This window comes from Odocoileus virginianus, chromosome 9 (assembly GCF_023699985.2).
Source record: "Odocoileus virginianus isolate 20LAN1187 ecotype Illinois chromosome 9, Ovbor_1.2, whole genome shotgun sequence".
Lineage (NCBI taxonomy): Eukaryota > Metazoa > Chordata > Mammalia > Artiodactyla > Cervidae > Odocoileus > Odocoileus virginianus.
In genome coordinates, this window is record NC_069682.1 from 55,716,502 (window position 1) to 55,733,496 (window position 16,995).

The 16,995-nt window shown below is 44.8% G+C and overlaps 1 protein-coding gene and 1 long non-coding RNA gene across 2 annotated transcripts in view; one reads left to right on the forward strand and one right to left on the reverse strand.

Moving 5' to 3' along the window:
• RAD21L1 (RAD21 cohesin complex component like 1) overlaps positions 1-16,995 on the reverse strand; it is a 252,528-nt gene that overhangs the window by 149,163 nt on the left and 86,370 nt on the right. The window lies entirely within an intron of this gene.
• On the forward strand, positions 1,458-14,254 carry LOC139036505 (uncharacterized). Its single transcript, XR_011489267.1, has 2 exons — positions 1,458-1,712; positions 14,040-14,254. It is a non-coding gene; the product is annotated as an uncharacterized lncRNA (long non-coding RNA).

Below are 16,995 nucleotides of genomic sequence, written 5' to 3' on the forward strand. Positions count from 1 at the left end.
AGATTTTGTGTGTGGTGTGTGTGTGTGTGTGTTTGTGTGTGTGTGTGTGTATGTCTGGTAGAGTTTGAGAAGTTTTTTATGTATTCTGGGTATCAATCCTTTATCAGATATATAATTTGCAAATATTTTTCTCTCATTCTGTGGGTTGCTTTTTACTCTGTTGATTGAGTTTTAGGATGTACCAAAGTTTTAAATTTTCATGAAGCCAAATTTGTTTGTTTATTTTTTGTCGTTGCCTGTGCTTTTGGTATCAGATCCAGGAAATCACTGCCAAATTTAATATCATGTAGCTTTTACCCTGTTTTAATCTAAGAGTTTTATAGTTTTAGATTTCACATTTAGGGCTTTGGTCCATTTTGAGTTAAGTTTGGTATTTGGTGTGAGATAGGGATTCATCTTCATTCTTCTGCATATGGATATCCAATTTTCCTAGCTCCATCATTTGTTGTAACGAGTGTCCTTTTCCTGTGAATGGTCTTGGCACCCTTGTCAAAAATCATTTAACTATATATGCAAGGGTTAATTTCTGGGCTCTTATTTCTGTTCCATTGGTCTATGTGTCTGTTCTTTATACCAGTACTACACTCTTTTAATTACTGTAGTAGCTTTGTAGTAATTTTTGAAATCAGAAGTGTGAGTTCTCCAGTGAAGCATTAAAGTAATAATCACTGGAGGTAACTAGTAAAAATTACTTTCCTGATTCATTCTTTTTTTCATGGAAGTATAACATGTATCTAACAGGTCTTCTCTGGTAGCTCAGTGGTAAAGAATCTACCTGCAATGCAAGAGATGTGGGTTTGATCCCTGGGTTGGGAAGATCCCCTGGAGAAGGAAATGGCCACCCACTTCAGTATTCTTGCCTGGAAAATGCCATGGACAGAGGAACCTGACGGCTACAGTCAATGGGGTCGCAAAAGAGTGGGACACAACTTAGCAACTAAACAACAACAACAACAAAACTTACCATAGTACAAATCCTTCTTTTCAGTGTATAGTTCCATGTTTTGACAAATGTATACAGTCCTGTAACCACCACATGGTCTAGATAGTTCTAGAATGCAGAGATTTTTTTTTTAATCTTTATGGAAGTATAATTTGCATACAATAAAATTACCAATTCAATTGTACACTTCAATAGGTTTTGAAAAATGTATAAACCAGTGTAACCACCGTGATAGTCAAGATATAGCACAGTCATGTTACTCCAGAAAGTTTGCTCATGCCCCTCTGCAATTGATCTCTCCAACCTCTTTGCTCATCTGTTTTCTATCTCTACAGATTAATTTGGCCCCTCTCTAAATTTCATCAAAAAGAATGTCAGTTAGGGGTCCTGGGAAGCAGATCTCAGGATGGAGTTAGCAGTGCTAGAGATTTATTGCAGAGAAGGCTTATGAAAGAGAAAGGGGAGCAAAAGCAGGAGTAGCTGAGAAGGATTTTCATTCCATGATGCAGGTCTGACACCTGTGAAAGAAGAGGGGGAAGAAATGAAAATTGTGCAGGAGGAGCCTCAGGCTTTGGTGCAGTTCTGAGTAAATCTCAGCCGGCTCAGAACAAAGATTCCCATAGAGTCCTACATCGGGCAGAAACAGTCAAGCACCCCTTTGCACTCCCTCAGCGACCTGACACTGGGAGAACTGCCAAGAAGAGAGTGGCCTCAGCATTATCCAAAGGTGCTACAGCTATGGGCTGCTGGAGAACTTCACTCTTCACGGGTGATTGGCAATTTTGACTGGCACCCTTCCATACACTCTTTTTTACCTGGTTTTTATCTGTCATCGTAGTGTCTGAGGTTCATCTTGCTGTTCTGTGTGTCAGTTCCTTCCTTTTTATTTCTGAATAACATTCTGCTCTATGGCTGTACCACAGTTTATCTGAGTGATGGACATTTGGGTTATTTCCATTTCCGGGTAATTGTGAATAATGCTGCTATTAACGTTCATGTACTTGGGGAAACTCTGGGAGATAGTAAGGGACAGGGAGGCCTGGTGTCCTGCAGTCCATGGGGTCAGAAAGAGTCAGACACAACTTAGTGACTGAACAGCAACAACAACACACGTCTTGGTGTGGACATATGTTTTCATTAGTCTTGGGTACATTGCTAGCGTGCGATTGCTGGGTCATATGGTAGTAGTGTATGTTATAAGAAACTGTCAAATGGTTTTCCAAGGTAGCCGTGCTATATTTGACTCCAAGGACCATGAATGAGAGCCCTAGTTACGCCACATCCAGCTGGAATGGATTTGATATGAAAAACTGGGGGCTTACAAAGCCATTGGATGCATTGAAATGTAAAGATCAGGCTGGAGACAGCTTTCAAAGAGTCTGGAAGTGGCAGAAACCTCAGGAAACCACTAGCAGTGATCACAGCTGCCTCCTGTCCTGAGGCTGTGTTCAGAGAAAAGCCTGCAGAGCTATCTGCAAAATTGAATCCTAAAACTCTTGATTCTGCTGCTGCTGCTGCTGGAGAAGCAGTAACGTGCCTTTGCTGCCTCTCATTGTCTGAAGCTAACCTGGAACTCTGACGGCAAGTCAGCACAGAATTTTTGTGTGTGTATGTGTGTGTGTGAGTGTGTGTAGAACAGGAATGGTCCTGAGGCTTTAACAGATAAATTGGCCAATGAGTATTATCTCATTTAATTCTCATAGCTCTTTAAGGTAGGAACTATTACCATCTTCATTTTTAAAAAGTAAGGCTAAGCAGGGCTTCCCTGGTGGTTCAGTGGGTAAAGAATCCACCTGCAATGCAGCAGATGCAGGAGGCGCACACGTTCGATCCCCAGGTTGGGAAGATCCCCTGGAGGAGTGCATGACAACCCACTCCAGTATTCTTGCCTGGAGAATCCCATGGACAGAGGAGCCTGGTGGGCTACAGTCCATAGAGTCGCAAACAGACACAACTGAAGCAATTGAATACACACGCACAAGGCACAGCAAGTTTGTACAGTTGCTTCTAAGTGCAGACACAGTCAGGATTTGCACTGAAAGGTATGTCTGCACGCTACACCAGCACAAGGCTGTGCCTGCGGATAGCATCACAAGGGCTTGCAAGCACCCAAGTTTGTGTTCCAAGGTCTACACAGTCAAGTGTGAGAAAACTGTGACTAAGTTTTTCAGGCCTCAGCTGGAGGCAGGAAAGGCTGAGAATGGGGGAAAGGGGTTCAAACTAGGAGCAGAGAATTGGCCTAGGCCCTCCAACCACAGGGACACATGGAGGGTCCATGCACAGACAAGGGAAGCCACAAGAGGGCGCCTGGGCCTACCCAAATGTCCACCGAAGACAGCCATGCAGAGTAAGGTATACATCTTCATCCTGATTCTTTCTACTTGGAGGTTCAGAGGAGCCCTAGATCGGAGACACCAAAGCAGGCTTTGTCCACAGTATAGTCAGATTTTTCATACAGGAAATACCTGCTTTTAGCTGTGGGCATTGTTGACCTCAGAAAGACATAGTCCTCAGGGATCCAAGTCCTGGGGGCTCAGAGAATCTGCTCTGCTGTTTCTGAAGCCATTCCCCACTTCTCTTAGCATATATCTTCGCATTCATCTTTCCATAGATTTGGTCCTGATCCTTCTCCCTACCCACTACCCAGCCATGTCCAGCTCCAGCCCCAGAGTCCCATCAGGTACTTGCCCCACCCTGATCAGGCCGGTGGGGATGGGTGACCAGCCTCACCATGAAAGGCCAGAGCTTTTCTTAATATTTCTGTAGCTAGAACATCAGTTTTGGGAGCACAGGGATTTGTTTCTATTTGGTTCCCTGCTGTATCTCTACCTTCTAGAACGGTACCTTGCATACATAGTAGATTCCCTACTTGTTGAATTGAATGAATTAATGAATGCATAGAGTAGGGAAAAGTATCCAGGACTTGGAATCAGGCAACTTGGTTTATATCTCAACCTCACCACTTACTCTGTGCAACTTTGGGCAAATGACTTCTCAAATTGTCAGATAGTGGGTACAGTGGTCTCTCCCCAACAGTTGTGGGGAGGACTCCTGGAGATGATGTCACCAAAGCGCCTCCCACAGTGCCTTGCACATGGCAGGAGCTTCTAAGTGATGACTCATTATTTGAGATAATGAAGTCTTGGGAAATAGCACTATTTATTGAGGATTTACCATGTGTCTGGCACTTGGCTTACATTATCTAATTATCTTAACTACTTCATGAGAGGTTAACTAGCTCAGAGAGAGGTTAAATAACTTGCCCAGGGTCACACACTGGTTGAGAAGAAAAGCTTGGGCTTGAGTCTAGGTCTTGGAGACCTAGCATGAAGCCTGCAGCATGCAAAGTTGGACTTCCTGGATTCAAGTCCAGGCTCAGGCAGTTGCAAACTGTTTGACCATGGGCGGTCTTCTCAGTGGGGAGATGTAGAAAGGGACAGAGTGGGCCACCACATAGGCCAGGATTGTTCTTCAGGATCTGGAGGGGCCAAAGGCACAGCCAGCTGTGGTACTGCAATCTCGTCCCCTTGAGATTGAGTGACCTGCCACAGGCTCTGGGAGCTTCCCTGTTTCCACAGCACCACCTGGCCCCTGTCGCATGCACCAGACCATTTCCAAATATATCTCTTGGACTCTACCTGGAGCTGGATTCACAGTCTAGTCAAGGAGGCAGGACACACAGACAGCTCTAGAAGGAGAAATTGTTGCCCTTAGCCATGCGAAGTGAAAAGTGAAAGTGTTAGTCGCTCAGTCATATCTGATTCTTTGTGACCCCATGGACTGTAGCCCGCCAGGCTCCTCTGTCCATGGGATTCTCCAGGCAAGAATACTGGAGTGGGTTGCCATGCCCTTCTCCAGGGGATCTTTCTGACTCAGGGATCAAACCTGGGTCTCCTGGTAGGTAAATACTCTACCCTCTCAGCCACAAGGGAAGCCCTTGGCTGTGAAACCTTGGCTTAACTGCTTTGCCTGTCTGAGCCCTAATTTCCTCATTCATAAACTGCTGAGTGACAAGTGGCACCCTGTATGACAATTATCTAGAAAATACACTTGAAAGGGCTGAATCTAGAGCACTGGAGATGAGCAAGGGAGAATAGGAGAGGTGATTTCCAGGACTATTCCATAAGGATCGGGCATTGATTTCTTAGGCCTTGTTAAAAGATAACCTTCAGAAAAAGGTACAGTTATGACTGTCATACAAATCTAAAAATGACGCATTAAAGGTTTTATGTTACTCATTAAATGATAAGAGAACTAGATGGATGTTATAACTGGCACAAAGGATAAGTCAAAAAGCACAAATTTGTATGAAGCAAAGGAATTGAATTATAAATGGAGGCAAAGTTAGTTTTTCCACAAAGCAGAGGTAAGTCAGTTCTACCAGACAAGGCAGAGTTTGCCCATTCATTAGTTACCTACACTTTGCAAAGGTGCAAAATGACTCAGTGACAGTGAACAGGGCTAGAATCAGACATCAGTGGTGTGCTCTGGTTTCCTCTATAACCCATCTTGGCGGGAACAGTCGACTTCTCATCCTGGGAAGTGCATCACATCTCAAGTTTTTGGGGCTTCAGTTTCCTCATCTGGAAAATGGGCTACTAATTGTATTACATCCCAGGGTTGTTGAGAAGGTGAAATGAGCTGGTGGAGTAGAGCACTTAGAGTGGAGCCTCACATACAGCAAGGCTTTACCTCTTATTAGGGCTCCAGCTCCTTGGGAAGAATAGCTACGACAAAACGGGAGAGCATATTAAAAAGCAGAGACATCACTTTGCAACAAAGGTTCATATAGTCAAAGCTATGGTTTTTCTAGTAGTCATGTATGGATGTGAGAGTTAGACTATAAAAAAGCCTGAGTGCTGAAGAATTGATGTTTTTGAACTGTGGTGTTGAAGAAGACTCTTGAGAGTCCCTTGGACAGCAAGGAGATCAAACCAGTCAGTCATAACAGAAATCAACCCTGAATATTCATTGGAAGGACTAGTGCTGATGCTGAAGTTCCAATACTTTGTCCACCTGGTGTGAAGAACCAACTCATTGGAAAAGACTGATGCTGGGCAAGATTGAAGGCAGGAGGAGAATGGGGCAACAGAAGATGAGATGGTAGGATGGCGTCACTGACTCAATGGGCATGAGTTTGCGCAAACTCTGGAAGATAGTAAAGGCCAGGGAAGCCTGGCGTGCTGCAGTTCATTGCAAAGTCAGACATGACTTAGCAACTGAACAACAAGGGCTCCAGAGCTGTTCTCAGGGGCAGTTACCACCTGCTGAGGGACTGTTTGGGTCAAACCCTTGCTGTTTGTTGTGCTCCTCATTTCATCCTACTCACAACCCAATGCAGGAGAAACCATTCTAACCTTTGATTACAAAACCACAAAGGTGTTGGTCCTGGCCCAAAATCACCCTGAAATTAAGCAAAGACTCGGTTTAAACCCAGGTTACTCTGATCTCGCAAGTAATCTGGGTTTTGTTGAATGTCCATGTGACCCTGGGTGGGTCTCCTCCCCTTGCTGGCCTCAATCCACCCATCTGTCCAGGAGAGTTGCATCAGCTGACCTCTGAATGACATCTCACATTCCCTCCACTGTCTGGAGCACTCCACAGCTGCTGAGCTGGCCAGGCCAGAGCAAGTCTGGGAATGACCTGGTGGGCAGGTGGTGTGGGTGTGGCAGGTCAGAGAGACTGGCTGTCAGGGACATGGCAGGGATGAGGTCCAGCCTCCAGCCACAAACCTCAGCCTGTCCGGAAGCATCATAGTTTCTACCTTGCTCACAAGGCCTGGTGGAAAAGGCTGGCCCAGCTTAACAAGGAAAAAAGAAAAGATATTTCCCAATGGCTGGGTTAAACCCCAGGATGGTAAAGATGGGAAAGATGGGGCAGGGGTCATTTCCAATCTGAATGAGGGTGTTCCCTCTGCCTTATCCATGGCCCTGTGGCCATCCTGCACACAGCTGTCATCTTAGAGCATCTTTGTGTCAACTGCAGCCACAAGGCAGGTTGTCCTGCTTTGGATCATGGCTCCAGTTCATTGGACTCTATACCAAGTGCTTTGGTGGGGCTAAGGGAGGGGCCCTTACCTTTGAAGATTCAGTTGTCAAGTCTTCATCAAAGGCTGTAATGCTTAGGAATGCTTAATTTGCCAAGGAAGGAAAACTCAAATTAGTTGAGACAAAAAAAACCCCAAAACAATATCTTGGCTTATTTAACAAAATCATCTGTCCCAAGGGGGAAAAAAAGTGAAATGGGGAGGGGGAAAGTTGGATAAGAGTGAGGCTGGCATATTTTAACTACAGAGGACAGGGAAAGGTCTCACTGACAAAGGATATTTGAGCACAGACCTGAAGGAGGTGAGAGAAGGCCAGTTGTCTGTGTGGCCTGGGGCTAATGACTTTACCTCTCTGTGCCTCAGATTTCTCATTTGTAAAATGGAGATAATGATAATAACAATACCTGCCTCTTAGGATTGGGGCAAAAGATAAGGCGGTATCTGCCAAAGGTTTAGAAAAGTGAAAATGATGGAATAGGGCTTCCAAAAATTCTTCTATAAAAGGAGGCCAAAAAAAATGGTCAAAATCAATGTTTTCCAGAATTCCTGAAACTAAATACCTGCAGCAATCAAGAAATCATTTATTCAAAATAGGCCAAAATCTTATCCAAAACATTGACATTTGTGGCATTTTAACCTGCCCTATTCCCATTTTTCCTTGACTATGCCAAAGCCTTTGACTGTGTGGATCACAATAAAGTGTGGAAAATTCTTCAAGAGATGGGAATACCAGACCACCTGACCTGCATCTTGAGAAATCTGTATGCAGCTCAGGAAGCAACAGTTAGAACAGGACATGGAACAACAGACTGGTTACAAATAGGAAAAGGAGTATGTCAAGGCTGTATATTGTCACCCTACTTATTTAGCTTATATGCAGAGTACATCATGAGAAACTCTGGGAAGCACACGCTGGAATCAAGATTGCCAGGAGAAATATCAATAACCTCAGGTATGCAGATGACTCCACCCTTATGGCAGAAAGTGAAGAAGAACTAAAGAGCCTCTTGATGAAAGTGAAAGAGGAGAGTGAAAAAGTTGACTTAAAGCTCAATATTCAGAAAACTAAGATCATGGCATCTGTCCTATCACTTCATGGCAAATAGATGGGGAAACAGTGTAAACAGTGGCTGACTTTATTTTTGGGGGCTACAAAATCACTGCAGATGGTGATTGCAGCCATGAAATTAAAAGATGCTTACTCCTTGGAAGGAAAGTTATGACCAACCTAGACAGCATATTAAAAAGCAGAGACATTACTTTGTCAACAAAGGTCTGTCTAGTCAAGGCTATGGTTTTTCCAGTAGTCATGTATGGATGTGAGAGTTGGACTGTGAAAAAAGCTGAGTGCTGAAGAATTGATGCTTTTGAACTGTGGTGTTGGAGAAGACTCTTGAGAGTCCCTTGGACTGCAAGGAGATCCAACCAGTCCATCCTAAAGGAGATCAATCCTGGGGGTTCATTGGTAGGACTGATGTTGAAGCTGAAACTCTAATACTTTGGCCACCTGATGTGAAGAGCTGACTCACTGGAAGAGACCCTGATGCTGGGAAAGATTGAGGGCAGGAGGAGAAGGGGACGACAGAGGATGAGATGGTTGGATGGCATCACCAACTCAATGGACATGGGATTGGGTGGACTCCGGGAGGTGGTGATGGACAGGGAGGCCTAGCGTGCTGCGGTTCATGGAATCGCAAAGAGTCAGACACGACTGAATGACTGAACTGAACTGAACTCTGTGGTCTACTTGAAATCCAGCAGCCTAGCAGCCGCCAGAGGGAACAGAGTACAGGGAACTTTTTTTCAAAGCCTCATTCCAGGCTATTGTCATTAGTTGGCCTGTCTGGTGTTTCCCTGGAAGACCCCACTTGCAAGACTATTTTTATTTGAATTGACTAGGAGCTCACCCAACACAAAAAGTCTTTTCTTTGGAGGCATTTTTCAAAAATATTTATAGGCAATTGTTTAACTCTGGAGCTGCCTGAGGTTATGGATAGCATTTGGGGAAAACAATCAGCTAACCAAAAGCCCTTAAAGGCAAAGTTGGAGAACGAAATGTCCGGAGGGGCTGTGAAAAGCTCTGACATACTCCAGGGAATCTAGACAGTCATGTGAGTGTGTAGACTGTATGCATGCCCAGAGCTGTGCCAATGCACAGGAAAAAAATCAGCTTTAAAAAGGACAACACACACAAACAAGCATTTCACAAGAGAATATTCAAGTGATAAATAAGGCACATGAGAAGATGCTCAAGCTCACTGGTTATCAGGGAAGCAAAATTTTCAGCCTCGGTGAGATAACTCTACACACTCACCAAGATGTTTAAAAAGGAAAGATCTGACACTGTCAAGTACAGACAAGGGTGTGGAACAACTGAAAGTTTTACACATATTGGTTTAAAATCAGTACAGCCACTTTTGAAAACTGACAGTGTCTAGTAAGCCAGATATATGCACACACTATGGCCAGCAATTTCACTCTCAGGTTTATACCCTATAGAAATTAGTCCAAATGAGCACCAGAAAATATGCAAAAAAGGTTTGTATAATTAACTGTAATAGCCCCAAACTGGGAACAATTCAACGTCCGTTACCAGTGGAATGAATATATAAATTGTGGTATGTTTTTAAGTAGAAAGCTAAAGGGCTATAAAAATGAATAGCTTTTACTTCATGTGACAAGATGGATGAGTCTCACAACATAATTTTTAAGGAAAGAAGAGAGACACAATAGATACATACTGCATGATTCTATGTATAAATATAAACCAGGCAAAGCAAATCCATGTTGTTCAAAGTTATGATGAAGGATACTGTTTGGAGCAGGGAAGGGAGAATGACTGGGAGGGAACAGGGGGATGACAGTTAGTTACATGGTACGTTCACTTTGTGTATGTCATACTGTATGTAAGTTATACTTGAATAAAAGGGCTTATTTTCAAAAGTGGGTATAATGATAGTACCTGATATTATGGGGAATAAATTATAACAATAATAATAAATTGTCCAAGACTATTGAACTCTATTTCAACCAGGCACTGAGGAAGTGCCTGGCCAAAGTGTTTTAAGGATTAAAATGTTGAAATATTTCCAAGTACTTTTCCCCTTTCCCTTTCGTTGTACCAAAACTTCCCGACAGGCAGACAGAGGCATTCATTTGCCTTCAGGGGTCAGAATTGTAACAGCAGAAGCTCAAGGGAAAATGTTGATGTTCAGCCTGGGACTCTCAAAATAGGAATTCTCTCCCTCAAAGCAGGAATAGATTTCCTCTTAAGAGAGAAGAGTCTTGAAAGCCCGAGTTATTTAGAGAGAAACAAGTTGTTCTCAATTCCTAGGTTTCATCAATACATGAAAAGCCTAACCTTGACCTGATGGGTAGGAAGATGGATCTTGACCATCTTAGATAAGTTGTTTAGGGATGACCTTTCTGCCTAGGAAGGAAGATCAGGGAAGAGAGAGAAGTCAGGGAGAAAGAAGTAGAGAGAGGAAGCAAGATTACTGGGAGCTTCTTTTATTCACACCACACACAGACACACACACACACACACACAGACACAGACACACACAGACACACACACACACACACACACACACACACACACGATGCACTGCAAGGTGGGCTGCTGTCAAACGTCCAGAGCAGCAAAGAGATCAGTTAGAGAAAGCAAAGACTCCATCGTTTGTGTGTATATGCTCCCCGTGGTAGTCTTAGTCTAACAACCTGCACACGTGCTCTTGTTTCATTCTCATATCAAACTGATTAGGTAGGCACTATTATCACCCCATCGATCACATGTGGAAACTGAGATAGAGCGATGTGCTTGCTCAAGGCCATAACCTGACTGCAGAATGCTGTTCTTTGCAGTGATGCTGCGCTGTTCCTACAGCACTGAAGACGATAACTAATATGTTAAAAGGGCTTCCCTGGTAGCTCAGATGCTAAAGCGTCTGCCTGCAGTAGGGGAGACCCGGGTTCAATCCCTGGGTCAGGAAGATCCCCTGGAGAAGGAAATGGCAACCCACTCCAGTACTCTTGCCTGGAAAATTCCATGGACGGAGGAGCCTGGTAGGATACAGTCCATGGGGTCGCAAAGAGTCAAGTGACTTCACTTGAAAGGTATTATTGTTACTATCTTCCCAGTCCTTCTTCACAAATAAATTACAGAGGCTCCTGCAATTAGAAATCAGGAGACTTGAGGTCTAGAAAACCGTAATTCAACCACTAGATAACTATAAGCTCCTGAGTGAAGGGACCACTATATTGCTGATCACCCAGCGTTTCCTGCCCGTTCTCCTGTCTGCTCCTTGCAGGGGGTTCTTTGGAAAGGATGGGTTGGGAGGTGTCAGTACCGCCCTGCCTTGAAGAAAAGGAAACGGAGGGACTCAAACTGCTTGTCACAGGCTACTTAGCAGGTCAGTGAAAATGTTTGTGATATTGTCATTGCTCCTTCCTGGGCCTCAATGTCCCCATCTCTAAAGAAAGGAGAGAAAGGCACTCAGGTTGGATAATTTGAAAATCCTGACACCTGGCTTGAAGTTTCTGGAGTGCAAGAAAAAAAGAGAAGGGGCGGGGGAGAAAAGGAGAAGAATGAGGAAGACGAGATACAGAGTGTTAAAGGGGTGGCTTAGATTTCAGCTTTTATTTTTTTAGGTCATAACGAGCAAAGATTCAAACCAGATGTTGTCCTGGTGACTCGCAGTAGCCGAGAATGGAGCTGTGCTGTGATAATACCACGTTAGCTTGAAGCCATATATCTATCAACAGCCCCAGTCAGAGCAAAGCAGTTGGCATTTGCAAGGACCGTGTCCCCCACACTTGAGTTCCGTGTTTGGAAGAGCCTCAGACCCCAAATGGGTTGTCTGAACTGTTCCAGGAAGAGCCTGTTCTTCAGAGGCTGTCAGCCCCCATCTCCCATCACACCTCTGGGGAGAGCCTCACTCAGAGGGCAAGGCTGGGACCCCAGTCACTCCCTTGGCAGCACATTTGAAGCAGGCTGGGGGGCAGGGCCAGCAGAGAGGAGCCAGGCTCCGCAGGGGCTGATGGAGCATGGCCCAACAGCCCACAGGATCACAGGCCACATTGTTATTACTTTTTAATTAAAATGGCGTCTTTTCCCCTTATTACAAAAGCCGTGTTTGTTTATTTTAGCAAAATTAGACAGGCCAGACCAGGAAAAGAGAAAAAAATGAAAAACAACCTATGACCTAGAGAGAGCCATTGTTCATGCCCTGGTGTATTCAGGGGTCACAAAATAAATGCACAGGGGGCCAGGCAGTTAATGTAAATGTGAATCATATGGCATTAAAATGAATAGATATGTTTGAATCAAGTGGTATTAATATCGGTATAGAGATATGAGGGTGAAATCAATTTATATGGGAATTAGTATAAGGATTTTCCTGGTGGTCCAGTGGTTAAGATTCTATGCTCCCAGTGCAGGGCACATGGGTTCAATCCCTGGTCAGGGAACTAAGATCCCACATACTGCACAAGTGGCCTAAAAACAAAAAAGAAAGTTCACATAAATATGTGAATTGCGATGTTAGGAATATCAGCAATGTTTGAATCTATGGAGTAATTGAGAGTATGCAGCCAGTCTGAGGACGCTCAAAAGTCAAAGAGATTTTTAAATACTGACTGAGGCTTTAGGAGTCACCAGTTTAAAACTCCTGTTGTGTATCTTTCTAGATCTTTCTCTCTCAAAGAAAAAAAATATATTGCTATATATGTATGTATGTATAAATATGTAGATGGGAGGGAAGGGTCAAGGTGGCAGTGTTGTAGGATTATGAATAAATATGTAGATATATGAAGATATACAATATATACACATACACACCTATGCACAAGAAACACACATACTTCCACATACATCTAGTAGAATTTCATGTGGATACTCACAGTAACATTCAGACAAAAGTGGAAATGACTGGGCTGAAGGATGATTGTGGACTAGCAATTCCACCCTTCTCCCCACCTTCTCACCTTAACAGAAGCCCCTAAATAATTCTGGGCAACACAGGAATCTGATTTGAAAACTATTCCCATGGTTCCTAGTCTTCAGTGTTTAGTGAACTAGTAAATCTCACCTTTGAAAAATTAGGGAAGCCTGACCTCAGGTTGCCAACTTTCTTTCCATCAAGTGCAGCAGGCATGGCTAGCTCTCAGCAGTCATTTCCTATCACCCAATCCCCCTTGTTTCTTGGTTTTCTTTAAGGGGGCTGTGTACCCTGTCCTGGCAGTTAATCATCATTAGTAAATCCAACATGGAATTCCATTTCCTTTTGCCAGATTCTTGATTACCTAGATCCTCTTGCAACTAAGGGTGACCCTGGGACCTAATTGAGCTAATGAAACATAAGAGGAAGTCTGCTGGGGCTTCCCACGTGGTACTAGTGGTAAAGAACCCATCTGCCAATACAGGAGATGTAGGAGATGTGGGTTCAATCCCTGGATTGGGAAGATTCCCTTGGAGGAGGGCACAGCAACCCATTCCAGTATTCTTGCCTGGAGAATCCCATGGACAGAGGAGCCTTGCGGGCTATAGTCCATAGGGTCTCAAAGAACTGGACATGACTAAAGCAACTTAGAACACACACGAATGCTGGAGACTTCTAGGAAAATTTATGCTTTCGTGTAGAAGGGAAAATGTCACAACACCATCTCATACCCAACTCTTCCTACCTTTGAACATGAATACCTTGCCCGAACATGAATACCTTGCCAAGAGTAGTGGTAGCCTTCTTGGAATCATGAGGGAAAGGGTAAGAGAATCACAGAGATCCCTACTTGCCCAGCATTGGTAAGCACTTCCCCAGTGGTTGCTACTTTTAGATTTCTTTTTCAAATTGAAAAAAAAGAAAAAAACGCCCCTACATGTTTATGCCTCTGTTAATTGGATTTTTTTTGTTATGTGCAGCCTAGAAAGAAAAAAGTTAATATCCCTTCTCATCATTAAGCCAAAGAAGTAGAATGGAGATAATGTTACACACAAAAAAAAAGTTTAATGAACATCTTGTTGTTGTCTCTGTTTTTCTGATTTTGCCATAGACTAGTAACTACTTTTTCACAGAGCAGCCTTGGCCCATGGACAGATGTCTGGCAATTGTTGATCTTTACCACAGCAGCAAGTCGAATGACTAAAGAAGTATCCATCATCAGACTTCCAGTCTTTAGATATACCACCCTCCTATTTTTGGATATTCAGTTCATTTCCAGTTATTTCCTATCTAAAGAGTGTTGCAATAAACATCCTTGAAGCTCAATCTTTGCCCTCACCTTTACTGATTTTCTTAGGATAAATCCCTAGAAGTAGAACTTCCCGGTTAAAGAATATGCGTGTTTTATGCTTTTGCTCGTATTGCCCAGCTAGCTGTCTTCAAGAAAGAAAACAACAAGCTTTATGGTTACCTCCCCACAGATGTTTCACAAAACTTGATAGAATGAGTCACCCTAAGATCCTTCGTGAACTGCTCTTTGGGTCAAGGTGGTGTGAATTTGCCACCTTCTGCCCCTACAACCTGTGCCACCTCCATCCCTCTTGAGATCAACGTCACTTGCTTCTTTACAAGTTGTCACTGCCCACCTTACATCCTCCCATGTTCTCCCTCAGCTCCCCAGAGCTAGAGGAATAAAGGCAGGGCTCTGGTCAGTTTCAGACAAGGGGCTGTGCCATCAGGGCCTGCAGATACCCCACAACCTCACCACTTACCTTTCTCTGCCACATCCAGCATGCAGAGCTATTTACTGTTCTGCAACCACATTGTGAGGGGCTTCCCTGGTGGCTCAGCAGTAAAGAATCCACCAGGAGAGGCAGGTTCGATCCCTGCGTTGGGAGGATCCCTTGGAGAAGGGAATGGCAACCCACTCCAGCCTTCTTACCTGGGAAGTCCCAGAGGAGCCTGGCAGGCTCCAGTCCATGGGGTCGCAAGGGTCAGACTCGATTTAGTGACTAAACTACCACCAAAAATCACATTGTGAGCAATTGTACTTCTATGCTTTGCACATGACATCCCATCACTGGGAAAGCCTTTCTAGCTAACTTATTTGGAGAAGGAAATGGCAACCCACTCCAGTATTCTTGCCTGGAGAATCCCAGGGACAGAGGAGCCTGGTGGGCTGCCGTCTATGGGGTCTCACAGAGTCGGACACGACTGAAGCGACATAGCAGCAGCAGCAGCTAACTTATGCTCTTCTGTCAAAATTCAGCTCAAACTTCCCTGCTATCAGGAAGCCTCCTTGACTTCCTCCTGGACAAAGGCCAGTGCTGGGACTCCCACGCTCCCTATAATGCTCTCTCCCATAATGTCCTGGTAACACTGTTGCTACAGCTGGTCCCCTTAGCTACAGCATTTCCCCACCAGATGGTTAGGTCCCCAGAGGAAGAGAAAGAGAAAACCCCTGCTGGGGGAAGCCTGGTCCTCTTCTCTGGTCTCGCACAGAAACCCTGACCATTCTACAAGCCCTTGCTGAAAGACCTCAACACCCACACCCCCAGCCCTGCCTTAAATCTTCTCGGGTAGCCTCAGAGCCCCATTGGCTCCCTCAGTACCTGGCTCATTTGGCCTTGCCCCTGAGGAGACAGTTGCCAGAGAGCAAGGCCCTGAATCATGCCTGGCTTTTGTCGTTGTCTCTATCCACTTGGGCTCCAGTAACAAAACCCCACAGACTGGGCGGCTACTGTATCTCTCACAGTTCTGGAAGCTGGAAAGCTCAAGATCAAGGTACTAGCAGATTTGGCATGTGGTGCGGGCTCTGTTCTAGGCTTGCAGACGGCTGCCTTCTTGCTGTACTTTCACACGGTGGGGTGGTGAGGTGTCCTGGTCTCTTTCTCTTCTTACAAGAGCACTGTTCCCTTCCCGCAGTCTCTCCCATCATGACCTCACCTAAACCTACCTCCTCCCAAAGGCCCCACCTTCAAATACTGTCACACTGGGCATTAGGGCTTCAACATATGAATTTCAGAGGCATATGCAAACATTCAGTGCACAGCACCACTGACAAGTTGTGTGACCACAGGCACATCCTTCTCTCACAGTACGATTGCCCCTTTTGTACAAGGAAGGAAATGGAAAGGAAATTTTCAATCAGTAAACTCTAAAAGAGACATTATGGTTTGGGATTCTATCCTGCCCTGAACCTAAAACTTCCCCTTTCTTCTGGCGGGTTTCCTCTTCTTCCAGTCCAGGAGGGCTGGGGGTGGAGCACTGGACCCAAGTCAATCTGACTTGGACATTTCCTGGACACAGTGATTGGTTACAGTATGCGGGCATGTGACCTGAGAGCCAATTACAGTGGATCCCAAACCACTGCTGGGATTGCTACTGTCACTGCTTTGTGCGGCTGTAGAATCCACAAGTTGGAGCTGCCTGGGTTGCTAGAGAATGGAATTCACACAGACAGATCAAGAGAGAGGCAAGATTCTGGTGACACTGAGCCCTGTATCCAACCCCTTCTGGATGATTTGATTCTTTCTCCCCTGCACTTTTCTCCATTTTCTCCTCCCCTTCTTTATTTTCCTGCCCTCTGCCTTTCTTCTCCCATCTCCCCAGCTCCTGAGCACCTTGCACTAATTACTGCCCCACATACCACACATGTAGACCTTTGCGTTTCGGGCTCAGGTCGGTCCCAGGTTGTGCCCAGCTGCAGCTTTGACTCCAGCAGGGAACTGGGTCCTCAGAGGGGCTGTGAGGAACAGGCTGCAGAGGGCACGTGGAAGGTGCAGAGAGACTGGGCAAGAGGCAGTGTTCCTAGAACCCTCCATGAGTTTCTTTGTCCTGGGTTCAAGGTTCAGCCTTATTACCAGCTTAGGAGCTTGCTCCATGCCAGCTCTGCATACTCTTCACAGCACTTGGGGAGGGAGAAGGTTTCTTCCCTATCTATCCCCTTTGTTTATTCTTGAGACAGTTCAAGGTCAGCACCAGAGAGCAGGGAGAATGAAAGGGCATGGTCTCCATTATGGTTATAATATCATTCTTGTGATGTTGACTGGCAGGAAGAACAAAGG